The sequence below is a fragment of the Arachis ipaensis genome, chromosome B05, assembly GCF_000816755.2.
Source record: "Arachis ipaensis cultivar K30076 chromosome B05, Araip1.1, whole genome shotgun sequence".
NCBI classification, from domain to species: domain Eukaryota; kingdom Viridiplantae; phylum Streptophyta; class Magnoliopsida; order Fabales; family Fabaceae; genus Arachis; species Arachis ipaensis.
In genome coordinates, this window is record NC_029789.2 from 11,149,422 (window position 1) to 11,157,942 (window position 8,521).

Genomic DNA, 8,521 nt, shown 5'->3' on the forward strand with positions numbered 1-8,521 from the left:
ATAAGAAATGTGAATATTATATTAAATTAGGATAGAGCTCATCGAAATGAGAATTTTGACACTAATTTCGAAGAAATCGGTCCAAGATTGGACCGAACGGGCCGAACCGGATTCGAACCGGGCCCGTGGGCCCAAACCAGCCCAAAAGGACATTAAATGAAACCCAAACATTTCCTCTTTCTCTCCATATACACGTTCCAGCGAGCAAAGGGAATGGGAGAACGAGAAAACGTTCCAACCCTTTACGGTGAATTCAAATTACCGTAACTTTCTGATCCGAGCTCCAATCGCCGCACCGTTTGCGGCCACGCGTTCACCGCGTCGAGCTCTACGTTTCTACCGGAACAATTTTACTGGTAACTTGTTTGATCACTTCCAGCTCTCTTTTCCCCCAATTTTCAAGTTTTTAATGGGAATGTTGAATTTCTTTGATTTCTGATGTTTTATGATCCAATTAGCTTGAGGAAAACGTTCACTCTTGCTTATGTGAAGCTTGGGTAAGGTGTAGATACGATAATTCTATTTTATTTTTATTGAATTTGAGCTTTGAGTATTAAATTGGATATATATGTGTTATGAATGTGTATTAGGTTGTGAATAAATAATTGGAGTTTGAAATTGTAAATACTGGAACTTGGAGGAAGCGGATTAGTTGAGTTTTGAGGGGCTGCCTTGGTTTTGAATAAATAGCTTTGGTCGTTACGTGGAAATCGGCCAAGGTATGGTTTAGGTTTCTTGCATTTAATATATAATGTTCTGTGAAAACTTAGGCTAGACGACCATAGGATAAGTTGGAATGCAGGTGTATGTTTAATATTTAGTAATTTGTCGATGAATATATTTGGTTGAAGTTTATTGGATAATTAGTTATTAATTTTGGATGGTGAATGTTGTTATGTTAATTTGGAGAGAATTATGGTTGAATGTTACTGTTGATGAACATGGTTGGTTTAGTGCTTGTTGATTAACTAATGATTTGGTGAATTATTGATTTGAGGTATTTTGTGTTAAAAGCCTAGGATTTGTGAACTATGATTCTTAATTGAATTTTGGTTGTTGGATTTGAATATTGTATGAGTTTAATTGTTGATCTGAGGTAGATTTATTGTGGTGATTGTTATGATGATGAGGAAGGGTATGTTGAATTGAAAAGAATGCAGGTTTGGACCCGAAAAGGGTGGCAAAGTCCGAGTTTTAGAGGAGATGCTACCGAAATTTTATAAAAATTAGAGATTTTGTTTATATGATTATCTAAAAAGATTTAGATTCAAAGGGTATATGGTTTGATTTAGAGTTATTAAGAAAATGAGCATATTTTAAGTTTGATTCATTTAGAAAAGAATGAATTATGTTTTGAATTAGAACTATTGATGGACGGAATGGAAGGTGTGATAATGAAGGATAAGGATTGAATATGATTGACGTATAATGATGAATGAGATGCGATTGAGAATGATGTGGATGTTGATGAATTATAATTGAATTATTTATATGGCTTATGAATTTGAATAATCTGAGATATGAGATTCCCTGGATTAAGTTTCGTGGCTTGCCACCACGTGTACCAGGTTGAAAACTCGATACTCGTTGACCCTACGACGTAAGTGTGACCGGGCACTATATAAATTCTCGGGAATGTTACCCCCATTGAGCAATATTGATTATTTGAGAAAAATCTATGCATAGACTCTTGGGGATGTACGTCGGGGGACAGTCTAAGGACAATTCAGACTTGTCGAGTTGGCTGGATAACCGACAGATGAGCCTCATCAGCCATAGGACAGGCATGCATCATATGCATATTACTTGAATTACTTGCTTGTTTATTAACTGGGTGTGTCTAAATGTACTTGCCATGTTAAATGTATATTTGTTATCTGCAATACTTGTAACCTTCTTGTGTTTGCCTTTGTCTGTTTAGTTGTCTGTGAAAATGCATGATGGAGTTGGAGGTATGGAGGAATGTCAGTATGGGATTTAGATTTAAGGTTAAGTTAAGTTAGGTTTAAATATCCTTAGTAAACCACCTTTTATGGCTTCTGTTTAATACTTTAAGCTTTATAATCTGAGTGTCGACGTTCTAGGATTGCCTTTGACATTCCCAGGACCTTATATATTATGTGTGTGGCACCTCTACCATACTGAGAACCTCCGGTTCTCATTCCATACTATGTTGTTATTTTTCAGATGCAGGTCGAGAGGCATCTCGTTAGGCGTCTGGACTCTTGAAGCAGAGTGGTTACAGGGTTATTTTGTTATGCTATGATGTATATATATGTACTTAGTTTTCTCTCCGCATAACTTGTTCTTTTGATCCTCCTAGAGGTTTATGGAGAGGCAAGATTGTGTATATGTACTTTTGGATTTTGGATATGTATGTATATATGTGTAAATATTCTCCGGCCAATCTTGACTTCGCAGGCTGAGTTAGGAGCTTGTTATTTTGTATCTTTGGCACTCTATTCCTACTTCTGTTATCATATGTTCTATAGTTATGGTTTCCTTAGCACGCAAGTTAACTCGTTCCTTGAGTGTTGTGCTTTTATTTCGCGATTTTTGTTTCCTCTATTCTTCAAGGCTCCTAGCATATTATAATTCTTCTGCTATTATATGTACTCATTTTATTTTAAAGGTCGTAATACCACACCACCTCTATTTTAGGACTTAAGCGTAAAGCTTAGTGTGGTAGGGTGTTACACTTGGCATAGCAAACGGATGTAAAAAATTTACTATGTTAAGCATTGAACTACAACTAGTTAAATATATCAATGATCAACTAAATTCTCAGGTTAGAATTGGAAAGCAATTGTTGTCTCAGAAGGAAAAAGAAATTATGAAAGCAACAGAGATGTTTAGTATAGCAAACCAATTGAGTCTCTATACCATAATTTAGATATCATTAAATCTCCTTGTATCCTAATAGCTGGTTATTTGATCATTTTTGATAAGCTTGGCACCAGTTAATATTAAAATATTTGATCAATATATTGTTTAAATGATCATTTCCAGGTTCAGAATTTGGTCTCTAGGAGCTACTTGTCGCATCGCCATCTCTGCCCGCGTCGTTGTCGTCGGTTCAGGCCTGCTGCTGGCCTGTCTTCTCTTCACCGGTGCGCACCCATTCCTATGGTGCAAGGTAAATATTCATGTGCTTACTTTTGTATTTATCCATGTCTGACGTATATAAAAGTTCTTTATTAGCAATAAGGAGCATATAGTAGTATATACATATATATATATATAAGTAAATCTCTTCACATTTGTTTGTTATATTCATGTAATTTAAACTTGAGATCTTGTTAGAAATTAAATGCAAACAAGAATAATGTTGCTATTTATATATATATTTGCCATGTATAATAGGAACCATATGGATCAGGTCCTACGTAAAGTGCATAATTTTCAAGATAGTTAAAATTGTGAACCTACTATAGTTAAAATTATGTTTCATATGTCAACTTAACATAGTTAAAATTGTGAATCTACTACTGAAAACAAATGAGTATCCCTTCACTTCTAAATGAATCCACCAAAAACAACTAACTATATGAAAAGATATATGAATAATATAATATATATTGACTTCTTTTTTTATTCAATTAGCTTATGAATGTGCAACTTTAATACTCCTATATATTGTGTTCTGGTCTCATGCTACTATATAGAACTTTTTTTTCCTTCCCATTCTATGATATATGTGTGCATCCTAGCTATAAGTTATGAGCTATGGTTGATAGTTTTTGCATAATTTTGATACTTTTCACTTGCAATGCTGTTAGGCAAATATATTATGATTATTGAGATTAAGATAGCAAATTTTTAGTTTGTGAAGTAAATTCTAATTTTTAGTTTTTGAATCTTTGGATTACATTTAAAATTCAGATATTGTAAGGGATTACAATGTGTTAGGTTATATTCTCTATATGACTGTTTTGTCTTTTTCAATGGCAGGGTGAGGAATTGCCACCAGACATCGCTACAGGGATAAATTCTGTGGAAAGACCGAGTGAAAAATAGAATCCTAAAATTAGAATTATTTTGGTTTGAAGCAAATATTTTTTTGAATTTGACTATTCAGTTCTTAGCAAGAGATTTACTATGTTGATATTTTTATAAATATATTATTTTGTTTTTCAGTTAATTTTGTTGTTTTTGCCACAAGTTTAGATTCAATAGATGAAAAATATTAAGATTTATAGTATTAAAAAATACAAAAAGGGGGAAAATATATCTTTAAAATTAAACAAAAAAATCAGTGTTTTTTAAAAGAAAAATCCTTTTTTTTAATTTGTATTGAAATTAGCGGCGGTTTTATAACCGTCGCAAACAGTACTAAATTAACAAACGGTAATAACATTGCGGCGGTTCGTAACTGCCGGTAAAAAAATGGACTAAATCTTAATACTTGTATATTGCGGTGGTTTAAAACCGTCGCTAAATTAGTTGCTGCAAATACCGATTCAGCGGCGGTTATACCAGCAGTTGCTGGAAACCGCCGCAAAATCACTTCCCCGCGCCAATAACTAGGGCGGTCCAGCAAACTGCCAAAATTTGATTTTGCGGCGGTTTTTGGGGAAAAAACCGCCGCAAAGCAGCGCCTCTATTGTAGTGATCAAGCCACCTCTTATATCAACGCATTTTCAAATCTGTTCTTCTATACTGTTGTTGCTGCCACAATGGAGTTTTTGCCGCTATTGTTGCTACCGCCGTTTCCGTCACCACTGCCATTGTTGTTGCTGCCGTCATTTCTGCCGCCGTTGCCATGGTAGAACGCTTCTGGATTGAGCCACCTCCTCTGTCAACGCGTTTTCAGATCTATTCGCTCCCAAGCTTCTTCTTCGAAACAAGTTTCTCTCCCTCCATATTTCTCTTTCGAGCTGTTGCTGCTATTTCTTTTTTGCTATTAATTTGTTGATATCTCTTCCCTATTAATAAATGTCATTTTATTTTGAAGAATTTCATTTGTCTCTTTACGTTTCTCTGCATCTTTGTTATTTTGGATTTGATCATTTGCTATGATCATGATTCTCTATCTCTCTTTCTAATTGTGAATTATAATTACTTGATTAATTAATTGTTCTCTTATCCTATTAATTGACATTTTAATATGTTCTTAAAGATACAAATTAGTTTCCCATTTTTCAGAGTATACTGGTCCTTGCAAGTTGCAATATATACTATACTGGTTTATACTATATTGCTACTCTTTGATTTCAATTCTTAATATATTAATTTCTATTTTTTTATTTACAATATATAACATATAGAACACTACTTATATAATCAGAGCATACTCTTCTTATATATGCTCTGATTTGTTGTGTGTTTTTTCGTTTGTTCTATGCAGTACTAATTTTGGATTATTACTTCAAAAACATTATATTCAAACAGGCTGTGGTTCTGTGTCTGTCATGGTATACGGTGATCATGACAAACCAGCCTTGATCACTTATCCGGATTTAGCGCTAAATTATCCAATTCTCTTGTTTCAAAGTCTAATTAGTGTAGAAAAAATAGCATGCATGTTTCATTCTTAAAGACAGGAAAATAATCTTACAATAATTAAAAGAAAATAAATTTACCCCCCCTCTTTTCTCTCTCTCTTTATTTCCAAGGTTTCAAATTTATTCCATTATTAATTAGAGAGAGATAGCAAAGTTCCATTCCATCAGCTTTAATTCATGAGCATTGTTCATTCATTTTAGTACTCGGATTTAAGTTTCTTGAATGGAACTACCACAGCCCTTTATGATTATCATTAGTCATTACTAGTATTTCCAGCAACATTGCCCTGATTAGGCAATAATAACTCATCAATTAAGAAATCATCATCAATTCCAACAGTGAGGTCACCAAAATTGTCAAGATCACCAAAATCCACTGAATCATCGAAATCTCCAAACCCAAATAATTCTTCATTATTAGCTTTAGCCGGTGGAACCACCAACACGTTCTCATCACCAGCAGGAAACAGAACCGACCTGCAACTCTTATCTTCAAAGAACAATCCTCCAAAAAAATCATCATCCGGTTCATCATTAGGAACAACATCTTCTAAATTCTTCTGTTGTTACTCTGCATTAAATAATAGTTCATCTTACACACTGTTGTCAACTTCACAAGAAATAATCAGTGGTTGCACCGCCACTGCTGATGGCGGCACCGGCGGTGGCTGCGACGAAATTGACACTTTAGAGCGACGGGTTCTTATTATGCTGTTTCTAATTAACAGCCTTCAACTTGTCGTCAACATAGGTGAGAAAACGGTCCAACTCATCATCGCTAAAATCAGTTACAGGCCTATGTTCTAGGGGGTGTGCATGGGTCGGGTGAAACCGGGTTTGATGTGATACAGACTGGACCTGAAATATATATCGGGCCTATTTATTAGACTCGAACCCGACCCTAAATCTGATGAAACCTATATACTTTCGGGCCACGATTATACCGGATAAAAATCGGGTGAAAACCAGACCGTTAACATTACATTACCTTGATACCTTCTTATAAGCTAGCATGTGAAAATATCCAAATTTTCAAGACTCCAACCATTATTTGACATGATAAAATTCACTTAGAAAAATATAATAAGAAGTAAGAACCAACTCTTCTCTAAAATTAAAGCATAACCATAATCAATACTAATATTGTCTAATAATACAAAATATTTAAATCAATACAAATAACACAATATTATGAATTAGTCTAAAGTCTTATGCATTTTAAATATAAAACATTAACTTATAGTCTTATAATAACTAATAACACAAAATATTAAGGTTTACAATACTTAAATTCTACATAAGAATAGCCATCATCCATCACTAATAACACAAAATATTAATTGTGTATGATGACCGGGTCGAGTTCGAGTGACCCGAGCCATAGCTCAGACCCGACCCGAAATAATGACAGGGTCTATTTTTGAGACTCTTACCCGACTCTAAACTCGGTAAAATCACACCAAATTAGCCCCTAAAGTGTTCAGGGCTGGACCGGATTTTCAGGTCGGGCCGGGCCATGCACCCCTACTATGTTCGTTATAGATTTAATGCATGAAGATGTCCATCTCTTTCTGATTGTTAAGTTTCTTGAGCTTCTCAAGTTGCTTCTCCATCCAAATCACCTTCTGTTGCCTGTACTCCTGATGAGTTGCCATTCTGCTCAACTGCTTCGGCTTTGGAATCTCCTCGAACTTCTTCACAATCACTTTAGCCTCCTCCACCGACGGCCACACCGTAGGACTCTTGTCCCCTGAACATGTTAGTTTATCTCACACATATAATCATTTATGTGTCAATAGTGTTATTTGTTGTAGGCATTTGGCCAGCAATAATTTACATTCATATTTATAAGATTTTTGCACATAAAAATAAATAATTTGTACTTATATTTATCAAAATTTATACATATAAATTAGTAAAATTTATTCGTTAAAGATAATTTAATATTTATATTAGTCAAATAATGACAAAAATATTAAAGGAAGTTCTATGGTATGGATTCAATATATTATCCACATATGTGGATTCTATGTGGAGGAGTTCACAATAAAATACGTTTGTGAGAGTTTAGTTGTGACAAGATACTCTTGCATCATGCATGCTGACAGCTACAAAAACGCTGCAGAAGTTGTCTCTTAATTTAACTATCATTAGGATGTAAATGAAAAAGTAATCTGTTTTTTTGTGTATAATTTTTTTTTTTAGATTCTTATAGTTGAGGTCTTTTTATTGGGTTGGGTTAAGAGGTTTGAGTGATAATGCATTTTTTTTTGTTTTTCATATATATTAAGATATATTTGCCTAAAAAACCTATACCCAATTCAGATTGTCCATAAGAAATGTTTTTAAAGAACAAAAAAGAAGTTTAAAAAGATTTTAATCTGTGACAAAAAAAAAGAAATTAATGTTGATAGAAGAAAAAAAGGTAAAAAAGGTCTCTCACACATATGGATAATATATTGAATCCACACCATAGAACTTTTTAAATATTAAAGATCGCTGACCCTTAAAAATTTCTTTCTTTCTTATGGGCTTAACTTTTTGAAGAATAGGGTTGAAATGATTTGTTACGATCTAAATCTAGGTTCAAATTGAAATTGAAATTGTACCTACCAAAGATGGCAATACAAGCCTGAATGTCACAAAGGATGGCAATCTGCTCCAACTTTTTCAACAACCCGGCACATCTCTTCTTAAATGTAGCTTTCCTTGAACTCATATCATTTATCAGTTGTAGTTTTATCTTCCTCTTTATTTTCGGAATTTCATCATCATTGTTGTTGTTGGCTTGGATCGCTGCTGTAGCGACCCTCAATTTTAAAAATATAAATATAAATAAGTTATAATTTATTTTATAAAATTAGAATTTTTTATTTTTAGAAAATTATTTTTATTATTAGTAATTGAACTAATTTTATAATAATTTGAATTTAATCAAATTCATATTATTATTATTATTATTATTATTATTATTATTATTATTATTATTATTATTATTATTATTATTATTATTATTA